The 22,563-nt window shown below is 37.4% G+C and overlaps 1 protein-coding gene across 9 annotated transcripts in view; it reads right to left on the bottom strand.

Moving 5' to 3' along the window:
• The window catches only part of LOC143217166 (neural-cadherin), a 211,129-nt gene that overhangs the window by 62,362 nt on the left and 126,204 nt on the right, over positions 1-22,563 (bottom strand). The window lies entirely within an intron of this gene.

Genomic DNA, 22,563 nt, shown 5'->3' with positions numbered 1-22,563 from the left:
TTTCCCAATAATTTAAACTTCAAATTTCTCAAAAATTAAACTTGAAACTTTTCAAAAATTAGACTTGAAACTCCTCAAAAATTAAACTCAATTTAAACTTGAAACAATTGTTAAACATTTATGTATTGCATGCGGTATTATATGTCAATTTAAAATTATTCTAGGTGGGAAGAAATGTTTGCCCAACAAAAAGCCCAATTAGTATTTAAGAAATCCTCGAATGCAGGTCGGTTCAAAAACTGCGTTTTATCCTCGAACTAAATCTCCAAAATAAAATTACCTCTTTAAAATGTACACCTTGGGATGTAACAGTTGTCTTCTTCGGAGAGTTAAATGATTTTCACGTTGAACGTAATTATACTTATCGATTTAGTTCTGCTTGTTATAACAGCAGAAGGAATGATATAACTTTCCAACTGAATCAAAGTAGTAAAAGTTCGATTTGAACATAACAAGATTGCGATCAGCGGCGGACCGTTAATTCTCGGGCCCTTCTTATGTTGTTAATTTGATTGAAAAAGTTAAATTTCTTCGATATTGTAGCGTTCGAAAGATTCTTTGGTAGGAACGTTCATGGTAATCGTTGACTTTTGGCGCTCTACGAAAAATACTTCTCTCTATTCTACATATACGGGTATGGTGCTTCCGAGATTTTACAAGGAAAGCGTTTCTCTTTGTAAAAGCGTAATACTTTTGATACTTTTGCGATGGGCACGTCTTACGATACCACTTTCGACACTTTATGAAGGGTTCTTATGAAGGTAAGTATGCTCGAACTACTTTTCTATTCTTCAAAAGTTCCAACTCGTGATAATGTATTCCTAAAACTCCAATACTTCGCGTCTCTCGTCGTAAGCGATTCTATTCATTGTCATATATGACAGAGGGTTCTATCATCCGTGATACCGTTATATGTATTAATCCTGTAACGAGTTACCATAAAAAATTAATAAAAATGAAGTTGCTCGATGTTTCTTTCCGTGAAGAAGTCACGTTGCACTTTGTTTTGTTTTCGTGGAACAAGTAGATAGTATTTAATACTTTTTTATTTATACATTCGGAGAAGTAACGTGTAAATATCTGAAACATTTAATAACTTCGAAATAAACGGGAATTATATTCCAAGTTTAAATTGAGGGAAATTTCAAGGTGAAAATGAGGGAAATTTCAAGGTGAAAATGAGGGAAATTCCAAGTTGAAAATGAGGGAAATTTCAAGTTGAAAAATGAGGGAAATTTCAAGTTTAAATTGAGGGAAATTTCAAGTTGAAAATGAGGGAAATTTCAATCAGATTCGTAATCATCGACTCGAAAGCCCTCGGAATACGGATTTCCAACAAAATTCGAGTATATGTCTTCGATTGTAGGCCACGTTTTGGCGATTCTGAACCACTGTGCGTCGGAAATGCGGTTTTCACGTCTGACGACGTTGACGGGAACAACTGCCGACACAATCCGGGCCAACTGATCGAAAACTCCATTACGCAACCAGCCCCCAGACAATTTCGGCTGCCTCTCTGTGTTCGGCACTCTCTCTCCGATTCGTTGCGAGCAGATATACACGAAGAGCAGAGAATTAGCCCTGCACGGTGATCATCGGACAAATGGTAATCGGATATCGTCCGTAGGATACGATCGCTCGAATAATTGTTCCCTATTTAATCCGAGAATCTCCGGTCTGGTATTTGTCTGAACGATTTCATTGCAGTTAACTAGCACTTAGGCAAATGGTGTCCCGTTGCCAAGTACAAATTACTTTTCGAGACACTAATCCTGGCCACAGTGTCCAGCAGTTTCTACGCTGAACACTAAGGAGGCTCTCACACGTTGCCGACGTTTTTCTCGAATGTCTTCTAAACTATTCACCGCACCGAAAAATATGTTCAACAAAAAAAGGAGATCTGGACAGAGTGCGTCTTTTCTGCTCTATTACTTTTTTTCATAGAACGAACGGTTTTCGTTCGAACGGAGACAGTAAAATTACTTATGTGCGAGTAAAATTGTTTTTCTCAAATATCTCCTGAATTATTGATTGTATCAAAAAATATGTTAGACCAAACCTGTAAATATGGACGGGCTGCGTCTTTTATGACGTATTAATTTTTCTCGTAGAACAAACTGTTTTCGAGAAAATTGAGAAAAACATCGGACCAAATGAATGAGACAGTAAAATTACTTCAATGCGAGTACAATTGTTTTTCTCGAATATCTCCTAAATTATTGATTGTATCGTATAAAGAAATATGTTAGACGAAACCTGTAGATCTGGACGGCCTGCGTCTTTTATGTTGCATTAATTTTTTTTCGTGGAACAAACTGTTTTCGAGAAAATTGAGAAAAACATCGGACCAAATGAATGAGACAGTAAAATTACTTCAATGCGAGTACAATTGTTTTTCTCGAATATCTCCTAAATTATTGATTGTATCGTATAAAGAAATATGTTAGACGAAACCTGTAGATCTGGACGGCCTGCGTCTTTTATGTTGCATTAATTTTTTTTCGTGGAACGAACGGTTTTCAAGAAAATTGAGAAAAACGTCGGGCCAAATGAATGAGACAGTAAAATAATTAATTCAATGCGAGTAAAATGGTTTTTCTCGAATATCTCCTAAATTATTGATTGTATCAAAAAATATGTTAGACGAAACCTGTAGAACTGGACGGGCTGCGTCTTTTATGTCGTATTAATTTTTTTCATAGAACAAACGATTTTCGAGAAAATTGAGAAAAACGTCAGACCAAAATCCAAATCATAGCGCCACACGATCTATGTCCAAGAGCGGACCCAAGGCTTAAATCAAGTCTTGACTGCTTTATCTACATTTTTGCGATGAATTCGGGAATGTGTGATATGCGATATCAATGAAACGATGAATAATAGACTTGGTGTGAACGTTACCGTTTCGTTTCGGCCCCGAAAAGTAATGGTAGCGTGGTTGCGAATCGGAGAACAGCACGTTTTCTTACCTGCAACAAAAAAAGAACGCGATTACTGTAGATTATGTCGCTCGATCCGATGGAGGGTAATAAATAACTTACTGGACAAAAGGGCTTTAATTTAATACTCCTAAAATCGTTTTTCTCGAATATCTCGAAAACGATTTATCGCGTTGAAAAATATGTTAGACAAAACCCGTAGATCCGGACAGGCTGCGTCTTTTATGTCGTATTACTTTATCTCGTAGAACGAACAGTTTTTGAGAAAATTGAGAAAAATGTCGACCACGTGTCGACCGGGAAGATAAGTGACTGACGTTTTTCTTAATTTTCTCGAAAACCGTTCGTCCTACGAAAAAGTGTGATAGAATATAAAAGACGCGGCCTGTCCAGGTCTACACATTTTGTTTAACATATTTTTCGACGCGGTGAATATGTTAGAACATATTCGAGAAAAACGTCAACGACGGGTCGTATAGTACAAGCGACACGTCGTTGACATTTTTCTTAATTTTTTCGAAAACCGTTTGTTCTGCGAAAAAAAGTGATAGGACATAAAAGACGGAGTTTGTCCGGACCTACAGGTTTTGTTTAACATATTTTTCGACGCGGTTAACAGTTTCGAAGATATTCGAGAAAAACGGATTATCTCCATTTGATTATTTTAATCCATTCGGGGCACGCTTCCCCGTTATCTGTGTGCGCTGAAACTTTGCATAGATTTTATTTCGAGGAAAAACGAAGCGACGAGATGGGACGATCGATTTAATCCGTTTCAAGATCTCTTATTCGCGTCCACCACTAATGAAGCATCAGGATTCGGGGTCATTGAGATAATTTAATTGTTCCGTGACATTTCTTCAAGCCGGTTGACGTTTACGAAGAGGCTGATTACGAAGAGTTAATTTCTCGATGGAGTCGGATTGCTCGCCGGTAGAAAGGCGGTTCTTGTTAATCGGAAGGTAAGAAGACTCGAATCGTCCGAAGAGAAACGTTTATCGTGGATTAACGTAATACAGTTGGGGCTAAAGAGGCTTCTTACGAAGGGAACGATCGTCGATTTGTACATCGTTAATCCTGGAGCCATTAGGGAACAGCAAGATGAAATAATCTATCTTTTCAAGATTTCGATCAACGTTTAATTCGCTTCCGTTTATCGGGATTAACATAATTTTCCTCCCAGAAATTCCTTCTTTAGGTTTGGGTTTCACAAAACGTTTTTCTCGAATATCTTCGAAAATGTTTACTGCGTCGAAAAATGTGTTAAACAAAACCTGTAGATCAAGACAGGCTGCGTCTTTTATGTCGTATCACTTTTTCTCGTAGAACAAACGGTTTTCGAGAAAATTGAGAAAAACGTCGAACATAATGAATGAAATATGGAAATAATTAAATTAATGCTGATAAATTAGTCTTTGTCGATTTTCTCGAAAACCGTTGTTTTACGGAAAAAAGTACAACGACACGAAAGACGCAGCCCATTCAAATCTACAGGTTTTGTCTAACATATTTTTCGACGCGGTAAATAGTTTCGAAGATATTCGAGAAAAACGATTTCAGGAGTACATTAAATAGATTAATATAATATTTGATCCATTTAGTCCGACGTTTTTTTCGCTTTTCTCGAAAACCGTTCGTTTTACGGAAAAAAGTGATAGGATATAAAAGACGCAGTCTGTCCAGATCTACAGATTTTATTTAACATATTTTTCGATGCGGTAAATAGTTTAGGAGATATTCAACCTTCCTTGAATGAAAGTGAAAAATGTGAACGCTATACGTATCATAAAGATTCACTTCATTATACGTAGCTACACTAACTGCGTACGTGTCACATATTACCTAAATCTAATTGGACACACCTGCAAACAGAATTAACCGGATACCCTGGTCCTATGTCCATTTAACTGATTATATTCACCCGATACAATCGGTACAAACAGGTAAATTGCAAACCTGTAACTATAATAATAATGCAAAATAAAAATTTCCTGCATCGATTGCAACAAATAGAAATCAAATTGCATGTTATTTCTTCCCTTAATGATTTTAATAGAGGAGAAACAATTTTCCTATAAATGCATGAAAATCCGCAGTCTAATCATTAGACTGCATTTGTAGGAAAATTTGGTTCGTTTCCAGAGTATTCTCTGATACAATATAGGTAGAAATAGAATTACTTCGAAAACTTCGTGAAACGAGGAAAAGGAATGAAATAAAAGTATGCGAATAATAATAATGGTGGATAAGCAAGAATTTTCCGCGACACAAATGAAAACAGTAGTCTTCCGTGTACACAAAGTGAAAGGATAATTAAATACCAATCTAATATTCATTACCATATTGTTCTTCTATACATATAACTATGTCACGTGTTCCACAGTTCGACTCGTCCTGTTGTATAATAAATGAAATATTATGAATTCAACGCTTTCAGAGAAATGCAAGGAGATTACATATTAAACGCAGCCATATTAAAATTTTCTCGTTAAATAATATTCTCTTTATACTTCATTGGCGCCCGGACCTCGTTTCAATTTATCATCCTGAACGTTTTTTTCAAGGCTCAAGGTGTCAACAAAATATGCAAAAAGTTTCAAAAAGAACAGTTCAAAGTTTCCGCGCCCCCAGATAAAGGGAAAACGTGCCCCAAATGGATTAAACATTAAAATAATTAGTTGAATGCCTATAAATCGTTTATCTCGAATATCTTCGAAAGTATTCTCCGCGTCGAAAAATATGTTAAACAAAATCTGTAGATCTGGACACGCCGCGTCTTTTATATTCTATTACTTTTTTTCGTAGATCAAACAGTTTTCGAAAAAAATTGAGAGAAATGTGAACGACGTGTCGTTTGCACAATACGACCCGTCGTTCAGGTTTATCTCGAATATGTTCTAACATATTCACCGCGTCGAAAAATATGTTAAACAAAATGTGTAGACCTGGACAGGCCGCGTCTTTTATATTCTATCACACTTTTTCGTAGGACGAACGGTTTTCGAGAAAATTAAGAAAAACGTCAGTCACTTATCTTCCCGGTCGACCCGCGTGTGATACGTGGTCAATATTTTTCCCAATTTTCTTAAAAACTGTTTGTTCTACGAAAATAAGTAATAGGACATAAAAGATGCAGCCTGCCCAGGACTACAGGTTTCGTTTAACATATTTTTCGACGCAGTAAATAGTTCGGAAGATATTCGAGAAGTGTGTTTCATAGAAATTCCAAAACGTTCGACAACCGCTCGAGCCGAGGGGGTGGTCGCCAATTCCCGGAACGTTTTCATGAATTTCGAACAATTTCCACAACCGGCGCATAGAAACGCGACCGTAGCCACGTGTTCGAACACCGTGAAACGACCCGTATAAACGAAACATTTTTCCACATTTCCATCTGGCCGAACGCCGAGGGATTTGCGGCGCCCACCCGAAAACTCTACGGATACGATAATATGAGCATCGCATATATGATGATAATACCTTCCTCGAGCGTTTGCACGTGCTTGGAATACGATGCCTTGCCGTCAGACGGCTGTCTAGTCGATCAGTTTCTAGGTAATCGAACGCGCAATTGCGAATACTGTGTTACATCGTAACACAAAACAATGATATATTACACTACCGCTCAAAAATATCCGGACACTTCCTGTTTCTCTAATAACCGTAGTTTAAGTTAGTAGGAAAAATATTTAGAAGAATTTTGTCGCTTGTAATTGTTATTATTATGTATATTGTGGTGTCATAGCACAATAGAATTGATTTCTATGTACAAATCATGTAATGAAAATGAGAATTTACCTCAATTTAAACTAGGAATCTCCTGAATTCAAAACTTGAAGAGTTGAACTTGAAATCTCCTCAATTTAAAACTTGAAATTTCAATGGATTTAAACTTGAAATCTCCTGAAGTCAAAACTTGAAATTTCCCTCAATTGAAACTTGAAATCTCCTGAATTAAAAACTCGAAATTTCCTTCAGTTTAAACTTGAAATCTCCTGAAGTCAAAACTTGAAATTTCCCTCAATTGAAACTTGAAATCTCCTGAATTAAAATCTCGAAATTTCCTTCAGTTTAAACTTGAAATCTCCTGAAGTCAAAACTTGAAATTTCCCTCAATTTAAACTTGAAATCTCCTGAATTAAAAACTCGAAATTTCCTTCAGTTTAAACTTGAAATCTCCTGAAGTCAAAACTTGAAATTTCCCTCAATTGAAACTTGAAATCTCCTGAATTAAAAACTCGAAATTTCCTTCAGTTTAAACTTGAAATCTCCTGAAGTCAAAACTTGAAATTTCCCTAAATTTAAACTTGAAATCTCCTGAAGTCAAAACTTGAAATTTTCCTCAATTGAAACTTGAAATCTCCCGAATTCAAAACTTGAAATTTCCCTCAATTTGAGCTTGAAATCTCCTGAATTAAAAAAACTTGAAGTTTCCCTCAATTTAAACTTGAAATGTCCTGAATTAAAATGGAGGGAAATGATGAATTGAAAGCTTAAAGAGCTCCAACGACATTACTATATGAAAATTGTCTCGTCGAATTGAAACATTATCGTATAAATCATTATCTAAATCTTTTTGTTTCACCTCCTGTCAAATTTACTTTCCTGGATTTACTCAATTTTCGTATGAGGCCTAGGAAATGGATTATGTTGTTGATTAAATTGGATACGCTCGTGTATACGCGATGCTCTTCGGGAAGTTGAAAAGCTACTTAGAAGATTCCTGTTGGAAAATTCGATATCGGTTCCAAGTAAATCAGTTCTGTCGCCGACCGGATGCAGTTGGGTAATCTATACAATAATCTCGATACTCGCGAGATCGCATGGTCCAGTTTTCGGTATAGCGAAAGTTAGTTGAGGAGATTTTTGTCAGTTGGCCGCCAGCAACGAAGTATTGAACGAAGTTTCTGTGCTGTTCCGTTAATCCGACGTCCGAATTTCATCCTACACAAACTATCCTACATAAATATCCGCAGTCTAACCATTAATTTAATTTTCGATGTTTTCCATTCTCTACCACAATATAAACAAATTAAAATCTACACACACTGTGTTGACAGAATACAATGTATAAAAGCAACGGGTTTTCCAGACAAACGCTCTCGCAACGATACAATAAATAAAATAATGAGATGCAGATGGAAACGAAGAATAAATAATGAAACATAAAACAGTTAATTACTATTAATATTTGTTGCATACAGCGCAACCTTAAAACGAGTGAAATCATGTTAACATAGATATAAATGTTATATAATATGTTAAAAATGTTATACAAAGAACGTTCGAAACATTGAAAAATATTTGTCATTCCAGTTATTATTAATAATTCCTGAATCTATGTATTGTGCAATATTTTTCACATACTGCAGAATTATCGTCGACAGTAACGTGTCTGACATTATTTTTCCAATTAAATTACCCACATTTATTTCCCGAATGTAACGATACATTTTTATCATTTATTTGTTGCTCGTATTAATATTCGATGATAATAAATTTTCGTGTTTTTCTTGTGAAACGATATTTGTGCAAAATAACGCGTAACGCATTTTCATATCGAAACGGTTTCTGATTAAATTACATTGAAAAACAAAATTTTATAAATCTTTCACAGAGGATTACGCGGAGCGAGATACCTGACGTAATTTTTATTTAATTGTTAATAAATCTTAAGCTGCGTTAAGAAATGTTTGAAACAGATTAATCCCACGCTATGGGGGAGATGATGCGATTATTTCATATCCGATTACTTCATTGTTTCAAATATCCAGTCGATGGAGAATTCGAATAATAAAATAGAAAGAATTAAATAGTGAAACTAATTGTTAGATGGAATATAATAAAATAAAAATGTTAAAATTGAAAGATTTAGGTAATAAAACCAATTATAACATTTCATTGTTTCAAATATCCAGTCGACGGAGAGTTCGAATAATAAAATAAAAGGATTTCGATAATAAAACTAATCATATAGAGGAAAATAGATGAAATATACTACTATGAAAAATTATGAATTATTTATTACTACGATTCGATTTATTACTACAGTCGATAATTTATGAAATGGTGCGTCGAGAGATGGTCTTTTTAACAAATTGAATTCGATTGGCTTACCATAAATTTAGTTTATCCTCGCGTCGGAATTGATTTTTATCATTGATAGCCGAATCGATTGCGTGGCGCGCCCCATTTTGTTTCTGTGTCCGATCTAATACAATGTCATTTGATTAATGGACATCATTTACATACTGATACATCACCGCGCGGATCTCGATTGAATTATCTGCTACACTCGACACGTGAATTGAACAAGGAGATCGGACGTATCCTTCCAAATCAAATTTCATGGAAATTAATTGATCAGCAGCGTTAATGAAACATTTATACCAAAATTAACTCACCTCTTATTTCTATTCGTGACGCGCTAAACTCTGCTAATTCTACGCCTCTGGATCGGTGGACTTTTGTCAGAGAAATTTGTTCGCGATGCACGGTTTCTTCTAAAAATAAGCTTTAACAAGAATTCTCTTTGGTATAAACAATTTCGCGGCAAGTTTCTCTAACAAATGTCCACCGATCGAGAGGTGGACACCTCTACGACGGATCACCGATACTTTTTATACACCCTGCACATTCATGATAGTAAATGATTTTCTGGATGAGGAGCCGGAGTGATTTCAATTTTGAAAAAAAATATGGTTATATTCCTTGAAGTTTCCCCTTTAAAACGAGCCCTTGAAAAAGATGGTGTTCAAGGAATATAACCATATTTTTTTCAAAATTGAAATCACTCCGGCTCCTCATCCAAATAGACGTAAAAAAAGAATTTGTTTCCATTTTTTGACATAATAAAGTTGATTTTCGAGGTCAAAAAAATTATTTTGTAGTAGCCCAATGCTTCCCGAATAAAACAAAAAAAAAATGTAGCTTAATCGGACAAACAGTTCCCGAGATAAAAATTCGTAAGCGAGGCTCGTTTTCGCCGAAATGGTAAAAAATTGAAAACTTTGAAGGCCTGCCATTTCTAAAAAAATTCGAAACCGGCAAAATGATGACTTAAACCCCCCTTAATTTCTCATGGACCATATTGTAGTCCATCATTTAGCCGGTTTCGAATTTTTTTAGAAATGGCAAGCCTTCAAAGTTTTCAATTTTTGCCCATTTCGGCGAAACGGGCCTCGCTTACGAATTTTTCTCTCGGGAACTGTTTGTCCGATTAAGCTACATTTCTTTTTGTTTTATTCGGGAAGGATTGGGCTATTACAAAATAATTTTTTCAACCTCGAACAACATATGTATTTCATTTAGAACAAAATCGACGATGGTGCCTGCAAAAAGTGATCGATTCGGCATGGAATGAGCCTCGCACGTTAAAGTCCGGTGAAGTTTGTCTACCGGTTACATTTTATGGTTGCCAGAGGCAACGTAATTCCGACGGATACATTATAATACATACATACATGCATTTCTAAACGCTGCTCCCGGATTGAGCAGATTGTGTTCTTCCAAGCCGTGTGCCATCGAATCGCGAGAATCACGGAGAGAGGCGCCCGATTGCGTTTCACAAATGCCACCGCCGCCCCACCATCAGAAATGTTCGATCAACCGAACTAATTACTCGAGTTCGAGTATAGCCGAGCAAACGCGGTCCGTTTAGATGCAGAATTCGATACGCGTGCGTTATTTTCGCGCTGGGTACCATTCTAATTTCGAATACTGATGAAACCTTAGCCTCCTCGAATGTCTCACCGATGAACTATGGAATTTCTTCCATTTTCATACCTAGAAGTTAAACTTGTGAAATTGTAAAATGGTGAAATTCTGAAGTTATAAAATACGAAAGTTGTATAGTTGTAGAATTGCAAAATTCTAATTTATTTTATATTTATATGAATTTTTTACGAGTTCCGTCCAATTTTATGCGGTTTATATATAGTTTATACAGTTAATATTAATTCATTAGACCGCGGATCTTTATAGATTTATGGCTTACGAAAACGTTCAAGAAAGGCTGGGATATAGAATTTTGTAGAATTTCTATTTGTTTTTAATCTACAAAGTCTGTTCCCATTAAAAATAAGATTTCACTTGATTCCACTTTCTCTCTTGAAATTCGTCTAGAAAAATTGTAAAATGCATGAATTATCTTGAGAAGGCGGATCAAGTAAAAGACGGATCAAATTCAAGCCGAATCTCGATTAGAAGATCGATTAAATTGTACAATTTTGCACAATTAGAATAAGTTATACTTGCAACAAAGTGTCCACATACGTCTGAGCGAACACGATGAGCGTGTATGCTCGCGAAATAATTTCGCAGAGTAATGCAGCAGAGTTGGAGAGCAAAAACGAAATAATAATCGTATTCGTTTCCAATTAAATATAGTTTTTCCATATCCGTAATCAAGCTTACATTATTTACACGAATGGTGTATATGTACGCATACTTTTTTTTTCTTTCTTCAAGTTTTCCTGTATTCTCGTTTCTACGTCGGAGATGAGAAATAATTAAACTCTTCCAGTTATTGCCCTGAAAGAAACGGAACGAGGGTGGGGAATAACACTCGCTCTATTCCCAAGGACACTATACATTCACAATAATACACAAGCTTTAATTATTATCTCTGGGCAACGGTTTTCCGAGTTGTTTATACCAAGCTTGAGAGATGAAGTTTAAAAAAAAAAAGAAGGCGACGAGCTACCGGTGTACTAACGTAAGAATGCGACCTTAATTGCGGTGAAAATCCGCTCGAACCCAGATTCGAAAGGTTCTTACATGTACAGACTAAGTTTTAGTCTGCATATTTTCTATTTTAAATCAATAACTTAGGAATTAATCGAAAGTATATATCACATGTATGTTATTTAACATAGTACAAACTACAAACTAGTATGTGTAGCACCAAAGATGACATCCAGTTTATAGTAACGACAGAATAACTAACTAGATGTACTAGATAACAAAACTAGATATACAGCGTCGAAGAGCGTTCTTTCCGCTGTGTGTACATATAATAATTAATAGCATAGAAATATTTTAAACCTTTGAAACTTGTCTCTCGCGAAACACCTGTTTCCCTGTCTCTTTTTTCTTTAATGACGACTACAAAGCGGAGTTCCCGAGAGTTCACGATGAATTTTGCGTAGAAATATTCGTCAAAGCCTCCTTAAGATGGCTGCGTAAAAACTTCTTGCGAATACTTGCAAACATAAAAGTTGCAATAATTTAACAATTGTTTCAAGTTTAAATTGTGGAAAATTTCAAGTTTAAATTGATGAAAATTTCAAGTTTAAAACAATGGAAGTTTCAAGTTTAAATCGAGGGAAGTTTCAAGTTCAATTTGAGGGAAATTACAAGTTGAAAATCATTTTTAAAAATTCAGATAGAATAGATTAGATACTGATATATTTAATAATCTAAATTGAGGGAAATTTCAAGTTTAAGGTGGGGGTAATTTCAAGTTTAAATTGAGGCAAGTTTCAAGTCGAAAATAATTTTTACAAATTAAGATAGAGTAGATTAGATACTGATATATTTAATAAGCTCATTGAGGGAAATTTCAAGGCTAAAATAATTTTTAAGTTAATTTTTATACAAGGTTAGTTTGAAGTTTAAGTTGGAGAAAATCTCAAGAATAAATTGAGGAGAATTTCAAGTTTAAAAATTGAGGGATGTGATGAGAAATGTAAAAGTCACAACAATAAATAGGCAACACGTGGGTAACGCCCGAAATCGTGAAAACATGGCGAAAACACAAGGAGCACTCAAATTTATTTATAAATTAACACTCCGGCGATTTCGTGTCGCTGAATATAGAATCCGCCATTTAGTTTCTTCAAATTTTCAAATCGAATTCATATTCAGCGACCGAGAAAATATGGGAATACTAGATTCCAAGGTAATCTGACAATTTTTCGAGTAACACCTCTGCAATATTGAATTCACCATTTAGTTTTTTCAAATTTTCGAGTCAGATTTATAATCAGCGACTCGAAAACCCGCGGAATGCCGTATTTCCAACAAGATTCGAGCATGTCTTCGATTTTTGTCCACGTTTTCGCGATTCCGAACCACACTGTGCGTCGCGTTGCCGGAGTTCGAAAAGAAAAGCGACGAGTCGTCGGACCATGGCGATCGGGATCGAAGGTTTCTCGCTTCGGAACTGAGTTCCATCGCTATAAAAGCGGAAAAGTTACTTGGCTTAAAAGCCGCCGCCGTTGCCGCTGCCCGGAAAAACGAATGACAAACCGATCCGATGGTAAAAATCGCAGGGGATAACTTTCTCAGTACATAATTCACCGCATAAGTTCCCGGGCCATCAAACTCTCCGAAAAATAGGTCGCGGGAACAAATATCCAAAAACACTTCCATCTTTTACGATGGCCGGTCGCTGGTCGCGGCGTTCCCGTAAACAGGAGAGACCAAAGGTTGCGGAGATTGTTATGCAAATTCATGCTCACACCCATACACGCGCGGCCATGTCCGGATAAAATAATTTCAAAGCTTGAAAAGGAATTAAAGAGCGAGTCACGACAAAGCGTTTCCCGTTGAAAACGTTGATCCTCGGAAAAAACGACAGACAAGAGTTTTCTCTTCTCCGCGACGACGCAGCTGCCAAGCTAGAATGTTTTTTATCTATCCTTTCTCGTCCTTTCTGCCTTCTTTCTTGTTATTAACTGCGGACAGTTGCTTCAATTTTCATTTACCGTCCTTTGTCGGTTTCTTGCGAGCGACTCGTCGCGATAACTGAAGTTCTCTTTGCAACAAGTTTTATTCGGAAATCAGGAAAAATATTGTTTTTCCTGGCTCGAGCGCTGTCGTAGGAGCCTACATCAAATTTTTCATTTTGAGATTATTTTTGATCCTTTGTTAAAGAGATCCGAAATGAAGCGACGAATAATATTAAATATTCTATATAATTATTTTCATAGTAATTCAATTAATAAATGTATCATAGTATTATGTTGAATAAATCAATGCGTGCGGATGTTCATGGTTTAAAAATTATTCTCAATCTCGAGTTTTATTGTCTATTTTTACGAAAAAATTAGATGGCGAGGTGGTCTAGGGAGTGCTCGTTAACACCGTTAGCAAAAGGAATTGTTATAAACATTAAACAGCCAGAAATAATAAGTTTATCTGTGAATTGTATCGAATAAATGAATGCGTGCGAATGTTCATGGTTGAAAAGTTATTCCGTATCACGAAAACTATTAGCCACTTTTACTAAAAAATTAGGTGGTCAGATAGACAAGGGATTGCTTGTGAACATCGCTGTAAAATAGAATTGTTATAAACATTAACCAGCTGGAAATAATAAATTTATCAATAATTGTCACGGCGATCGACATCGATCGATATTCGGCGGAGTGGGGGGCGCCGCTCGAGCTCGGCGGCTCGGCGAGAGCTCTCCGTCAGTCATTCACTCAGTCGGGGCGGGGGGACCGCACTGATGCCACGGCTGTGGTACTGTGGTACTAAACCATACCCCCACCATAGCCTACTATTGCCCCTCCGTTGTTTTCCAACGCGCCCGCGCGCTACACTCACCAACTCACCAGCGTACCTTTACGGATACAGTAGAGTGATACGCTGATGAGTGTAGCGCGCGGGCGCGTTGGAAAACAACGTAGGGGCAATAGTAGGCTATGGTGTGGGGGTATGGTTTAGTACCACAGTACCACAGCCTTGGCATCAGTGGGGGACCGGCGTGAGCGGACGTGCTGCGGGACCAGGAGCAACCAGGAGGGACCAGAGGTGGACCAGAGGTCATCGACAATTACCCTGGCCTACCTTCAACTGTTCATTCAAGGAACAACGGTAAGTTTGATTACTAATAGTATTTTTCAAACCTTCCTTTGTCTTTTCAAACTTGTCCTTCATACTTTTGAAATTTTCATCGAGACTTTCGATGAAGACTATTGAGTCTTCTTCAAATTTATCAATTTTATTCTTTATAAAAATTACATTTTGAGCGCCCCACTCGTATGCAGGATTATAATTGCTCTTGTGAGCTGCCTCGTTGGTTGTTTTCGCACTCGTGTGCGGGGTTATAGTTATTCACACGAGCTGTTTCGCTGGTTGTATTCGCACTTCTGTGCGGAGTTACAATTGCTCTCATGAGCTGGTTCTCTGATTGTATTCGTACTCATGTACAGGATTACAATTGTTCTTGTGAATTGGTTCGCTGGTTGTATTCGCACTCATGTGCAGGTTTATAATTGCTCTTGTGAGCTGCTTCGTTGGTTGTATTCGCACTTCTGTGCGGGGTTACAGTTGCTCTCATGAGCTGGTTCTCTGATTGTGTGTGTATTCGCACTCATGTGCGGGGTTATAGTTATTCTCAAGAGCTGGTTCTCTGATTGTGTTCGCACTCATGTGCAGGTTTATAATTGCTCTTGTGAGCTGCTTCGTTGGTTGTATTCGCACTTCTGTGCGGGGTTACAATTGCTCTCATGAGCTGATTCTCTGATTGTATTCGCACTCACGTGCAGGATTACAATTGTTCTTATGAATTGGTTCGCTGGTTGTGTGTGTATTCGCACTCATGTGCGGGGTTATAGTTACTCTCAAGAGCTGGTTCTCTGATTGTATTCGCACTCGTGTGCAGGATTACAATTGTTCTTGTGAACTGGTTCGCTGGTTACATTCGCACTCGCGTGCATGATTTAATTCCGTATTCAAGTGCATTGTTTCTAAATACGATTAGTGTGTTTCAGCTAGATTACAACAGCCGGCTGCCAACGAAGACGACACACCAACGAAGAGGAAGAAGACTGCAGTGTATTTTTAAGTTGGTTATATTATATATTATTTGATCTACATTATTATTAAGATTGTATATCTTCGTTGTAAATATGTCGAGTAATTATTGCCGTAACTTCACTTTGCACGACTCGTATTTTTGACTCCGCCACAGCCTTCTGCTGTGTCGGACCTTGCTTGCATGTACCAGACCGGTTGGAGCCGGTATTCGGCGTCGATACATTGAGAGGAGTGGCTCAGTGAGACCTGTTCACTCGTGTAGCCATGCTACAGTGTCCTCTCTATTCGTCATCCTACCCCAGTTCACCTCAACTTGTGTTGCTTGGTGACAGGTAGTTGGTAGAGAAGTGGGATATCGTTTGAACACTTCTCACTGTCCATTTCTCTTGGTGAAGACACATCGGGTATCGGCTCTGGCCGGGGCTGGGCTGCAAGCATTGTACGCGCCGCGTCACCTTCGAACCAGAGCCTTCTGCTCTGGTTCGCTCTTGTTTCTCACTTTGAAAGAATCAGAGCCTTCTGCCTGATTCGCCTTTGATCCCCCGTGGATCAGAGACTTCTTCTCCGATTCACACCTTTTGCCCCGCGATAATTACTCGGCATTCTTGCGTAATTTAGTATTAAGTCTGTCGTTGTAAGAAAGGGAGCCAGAAGGAATATTGCATTCGTTCTGATTCCCTTTCGGGTCTCTCGTGCAGCAACCTCCTCGTGGTGAGACCTGGGCAATCGGTATTATCCTTTATTTGTAAGAACTTCTAGTCTCTTATGAATAAAGGATAATACCGAGTTAATAGCTGCACATTGCACATGTACAATTTTCGATTGTATTGTGTACTAGAATTTAAGACTTGCGAGATATAGAAACATATGTATTTCATTAAATTGTACATATGTGAATTTACTTTGAGGTAGCTTGCTGTCGGCCAAGGGTACATCAATGCTTTCTTCGTTTACCCTTGGCCGGCCTTGAGTTCGTTATTTCAATCAGTGATCTCGACAATTTGTATTTCTCAATTTCCAATTGTTTGCATCGGAACTTTCACAAGTCCCGCTTCGAAACATTTTCATATCTTGTCTGAAATTGGTATTCCTCCGATCGGAGGTCCCCCAGGGGCTCACTAACGGATGGTGCCGTGAGTGAGTACGGGGTGTCGCGTCTCCGGGGCTACCCGAATCGCCTATAGGCCGCACCCGTGTGCGGGGTTAGTTTGGCTCTCGTGAGCTGGTTAGATTTGCACTCGTGTGCGGGGTTAGTTTGGCTCTCGTGAGCTGGTCTTAGGTTTGCTCTCGTGAGCGGATATTAGGCTTGCACTCGTGTGCGGGGTTTGTACATATGTAGTGATATGTATGTCTAATCATTATTAGTCTGTTTTAGTTAGAATATACCAAGAAGAGAGGTCACACCTAGAAGAGGGGACACCCCGAGACGAGGCCAAACTAAGAAGAGGCCACCCCGAGATGACGGCAAACCAAGAAGAGGACTTCCCAACAAAAGGACATACCAAGAAGAGGATACATCGAGAAGACTGCATCATATTATTAAGTTAGTTTTATTTGCCGAGCAATTATTGTCTTAGCGTCACCCCCGAACCTGAGCCTTCTGCTCAGGCTCATGTTTCTTCTTTGCGAATCAAACCTTCTGCTTTGATTCTTCCCTCTTGTGCGATTTAGTTTTTTGGTCCACAATAATTGCTCGGCTTGCGTGCGTTAGCTATTAAGATTGTATATCGTCGTTGTAAATATGTCAAGTAATTATTGCCGTAACGTCACTTTACTCGACTCGTTTTCTTGATTCCGACACAGCAGAAGGCTGTATGCACCAAACCGGTTGGAGCCGGTATTCGGCGTCGATACATTGAGAGGGGTGGTTCATTGAGACCTGTTCACTCGTATTGCCATTCTCTCTGTTCGTAATCCTACCCGAGTCACCTCAACGCTTTGCGTTGCCTGGTGGCAGGTAAATAGTTGGCAGAGAAATTCTCTGTTCGTCATCCTACCCGAGTCACCTCAACGCATTGCGTTGCCTGGTGGCAGGTAGTTGGCAGAGAGAGATGGTACATATTACGTTTGAACACTTCTCACTGTCCATTTCTCTTGGTGAGGACACCAGACCCTTCTGCTCTGGTTCGCTCTTGTTTCTCACTTTGAAAGAATCAGGGCCTTCTGCCTGATTCGCTTTTGATCCCCCGTGGATCGGAGACTTCTTCTCCGATTCACACCTTTTGTCCCGCAATAATTACTCGACATACTTGCGTTATTTAGTATTAAGTCTGTCGTTGTAAGAAAGGGAGCCAGAAGGAATATTGCATTCGTTCTGACTCCCTTTCGGGTCTCTCGTGCAGCAACCTCCTCGTGGCGAGACCTGGGAAATCGGTATTATCCTTTATTTGTAAGAACTTCTAGTGTCTTATGAATAAAGGATAATATCGAGCTAATAGCTGCACATTTAATGAATATGTTGATTTTCAGTAAATTCTATTCCTATACCTATTGTCTTCCATATCGTTTCAACGAAAAAATCATTTTGTTAGTATTCTTCATAAAAATCGAGTCTCTGCAAAATTCTCAGGTGGTAAACAAATTTTACGGGCGGACTTGAAATCAGCGAGATGAAATCTACAGGAAACGATGTACAGCATGTCGAGAAAAAAATCTATCCGGACATGGCAGCGGATAAACCACAATTCTCTGAAAATTCTGCAAGTTTATCATAGATTTTCAAGGTGCGAAAACGCGTTCGTACAATATTGTCTCTATTTTTCTCCATATTCTGCAGTATTTCAGCAAGAAAATGGTCGCTCTATCTAATTTCTATGACAAGTTCTTTAACTTTCAGACAGAATTCATCGGTTTGTCCCAGTGTGCATCGCGTCGAAAGATGACTCGTTCCACAAGCAGCGTAACAGCGAGATAATATTATCCTTGAACATTGCACGAGGGAAGAAGTTAAAGTTTCCCATGGATCTTTTTTCTCTCGAGCGTACTCTGCCATTCTTCGTACGGAAATTCACCGGGCATGTTCGACTGCAATAACCTCGCGACTGCACTCTAAAAGTTATTACGCTGAATTACATGTTACACTCGTAATCTCGGGGATAATGTAGGGAAGTAGCGTGAAAAGCAAATAGAAAAAGACCGGACAGACAACCAGAAGAAATAATGCGCTGCATTTTCCTCGTTAAATTTGAATTTCTAATCGAAACGAGCATTGTTAACATGGACCTATAGAATCTTTTAACAAGCTTGTAGCACTTTTGAATTCGAGTTGAATTTTAAAAAAGCTTTTAACAAGCTTCTAAGTTTCGTGAGTAGAAAGAGCAGCACTCTCTAGTTCACGACACTTCTGTGATCAGATTAAATTCTTATCGGTTAATTCGTTCATTCTGAAATGAACGTGTATCTAAATACACGAACGAGCAGGACAAAAATCTTGATTATTAGATATACTAGAGTAATGAATGTGATTTTAACAAAATTTGTAATGAAGTAATAGAAACGTTTTGGACTTCAAAAAGTAACAGAGACTTTCCACTGTTTCGCGAAAGGAACGCGAACATCGTTGGCAGGAAAACATTGTTTACCTTGTTAACGGCGCGGCGGTGTGATACAAGTTTTTTTCTTCGCCCGGGTTACCTGTTAATCCGGTTACCCGATTCTATTCTCGATAAACGCGTTGCAAGTGCTAACACGCCATTGGGATAAGCCAAGGTTGGTCACGTATACAAAAGTTCCGCGCGCGCAAGGAAATTTTCAAAGCTACATTTTCAGAGGATTCTTCGCCCAGCGGAGATTACGCTACCTGGTAATATCATTGCCGGCTTTGCAACCGCAATTTAGAAGTCTGGACGTGCGATTATTTGTTTAAGGTAGGACGCGGAACTTTTTACCGTATAATTTACTAGTTTCTTCTAACTATTTTTCACTTTTTTACCAACAGTTTTAAAGCTTTCTCTATTATACATATGTAATTAAACTATTCCGTGGCGAATGAATCTTGTGGGATGGGAATGACACGATACTTCATTTTTTATGAGCACAGTTTGCAACAGAAAAATCTCAAAAAATTCTGTAAAATGCACCTTACGATCCACACATTGCCATATTTTTTTCAGAAATTTTCCTTGTGCCAGATCATTGTGACAAAACAATAGAAATCGAATTTTCTCGACGTTTCTGCTGTGAGGACTGACAACTTATATTTGATGGTTTTTCATTTTCCACGACCACAGTTTGCAACAGAAAAATCTCAAAAAATTCTGTGAAACGCGCCTTGGGATCCAAAATACGTCACATTTTTTTCAGAATTTTTCCTGTGGAAGATCATTTTCAAAAAACACTAAAAACCGAATGGACGTCTCTGCTGAGAGGAGTTGTCACTCCCAAGTTACACTTGTTGGTCTTTCATTTTTCACGACCACATGTTGCAACAGAAAAATCTCAAAAAATTCTGTGAAACGCGCCTTGGGATCCAAAATACGTCACATTTTTTTCAGAATTTTAGAGAGCATGGGAGACCGCAAGCTATAAGGCTGACATTTTTCTCAGATGAGTTTTCCTTGGTCGTCTTTCGAATCGTTCAATATTCATTGAAAAACCTTTAAAGGCAGTTTACACCATCTAAATCAGCTAAGCCATTTTGTGTGTATCTTTAGCGGGAAGGAAGAGCTCCTCGGAGTAAAGTTCTAAGGTGGGAGCACACGGTTCGAAACCAATTCCAATAATGTCGAATGGAACACGGAAGGCGAAGTTGATCGGAGAAGCCAAGGGCCGTAGAATGTCATCAAGTTACAGCGTACACCTTAACTCAGGCGAGAGGACAGGGAATGAAACCGCCATTCTCTATTTTAACAAGTTGTTTCCAGTATTACACGATAACGTAGAGCCCGTTACGAGGAAACATACGATCGGCAACTCGTTGTCTCCGGAAACTGGCCTTAAGCCACTTTTATCTCGATCGATTTTTCCATCCTCCGTGTAATCAATACGATTGAGAACTGTATTCAAAGAAGAATTTAGTGACATTTAGCGAAAGAGTCGACATTCTCTAAATGTCCATCAAACATCGAAGCTGGAAAGATGAGAATGTTTGTCCATAAAAACTATTATATAATGAATACGAAGCCATAACGATAGACATTTGGATTGTAAAATTTTTCAGCGAAAAATTTCTTGTTTCCTCCGAGGTATCACGTTTACGCTATTTAATATTTCTTCTGCCCCGTTTTCTGCAAATGAAACACGAACGAGTAAAAAGTGATGTTGATTTTTCCATTTTACAGTCACTTCTTAATAACTTGGCTTTATCCAATGAAGCGAGTTTTCGCACAAATTTATGTTTTAATAAGGGAACAACGTATGTTAATGTGATCTCTTCGTAACGAAACACCCGAATTAATTAATTAGAAAGTGTTAGTTATAATTTATATATTTTACACACCTTTGCTGTTGCGTCTGATGTAAGTAGAGCAGGATGAATTTCTGAGATATAATACTAATTCAAATATTATTAATTGTAATTCAATATGATTATGTTGAATTATTAATATAGTTGAAATTAATGTCGTAATTGTAATTACATGAAACGATACTGAATACCACATTAGCATAATTAGTTCTGATCCATACATTCATGTCACTCGATTTGGCGGACCGCAATATTTTTAAACTGGATTTAGGTGTATGTATACATTTATTAACTGAATATTGGTTTGCCATTAGTCAATACGGATTAAAATTAATTATCTAGTTCTAGCAGGATAAGCATGGTTTAACAACCCCACGACATTTTTTATTGAAATAAATTTGATTTAAGTTAACTCTTATAGAGAATTACAGTTCAAGATTAAATTAAGGGAAACTTCAAGTTTATGTTCAGGGAAATTTCAAGTTTAAATTGTTGGCAATTTCAAGCTTTGAATTCAGGGAAATTTGAAGTTTAAATCGAGGGAAATTTCAAGTTTTGAATTCAGGGAAATTTCAAGTTTAAATTGAGGGAAATTTCAAGTTTTGAATTGAGGGAAATTTCAAGTTTAAATTCAGGTATATTTTAAGATTAAATTGAGTATAATTTCAAGTGTGGAATTTAGGGAAATTTCAAGTGTGGAATTTAGGGAAATTTCAAGTGTGGAATTTAGGGAAGTTTCAACTTTTGAATTCAGGGAAATTTCAACTTTTGAATTCAGGGAAATTTCAAGTTTAAATCGAGGGAAATTTCAAGTTCTTAATTCAGGGAAATTTCAACATTAAATTCAGGTATATTTCAAGTTTTTAATTGAGGGAAATTTCAAGTTTAAATTGAGGGAAATTTCAAATTTAAATTGAGGGAAATTTCAAGTGTGGAATTTAGGGAAATTTCAAGTGTGGAATTTAGGGAAGTTTCAACTTTTGAATTCAGGGAAATTTTAAGTGTAGAATTGAGGGAAATTTCAAGTTTAAATCGAGGGAAATTTCAAGTTTTTAATTCAGGGAAATTTCAACATTAAATTCAGGTATATTTCAACTTTTTAATTCAGGGAAATTTCAAGTTTTTAATTGAGGGAAATTTCAAGTTTAAATTGAGGGAAATTTCAAGTTTTTAATTCAGGGAAGTTCAAGTTTAAATTCAGGGAAGTTCAAGTTTAAGTTGAGGGAAGTTTCAAGTTTTGAATTCAGGGAAATTTCAACTTTTCAATTCAGGTATATTTCAACTTTTCAATTCAGGGAAATTTCAACTTTTCAATTCAGGGAAATTTCAAGTTTAAATTGAGGGAAATTTCAAGTTTTTAATTCAGGGAAGTTCAAGTTTAAATTCAGGGAAGTTCAAGTTTAAGTTGACGGAAATTTCAAGTTTTGAATTCAGGGAAATTTCAAGTTTTTA

The sequence above is a fragment of the Lasioglossum baleicum genome, chromosome 16, assembly GCF_051020765.1.
Source record: "Lasioglossum baleicum chromosome 16, iyLasBale1, whole genome shotgun sequence".
NCBI classification, from domain to species: Eukaryota; Metazoa; Arthropoda; class Insecta; order Hymenoptera; family Halictidae; genus Lasioglossum; species Lasioglossum baleicum.
Note: the sequence above shows the minus strand (reverse complement) of the source record. Positions and strands in the feature narration are given on the sequence as shown.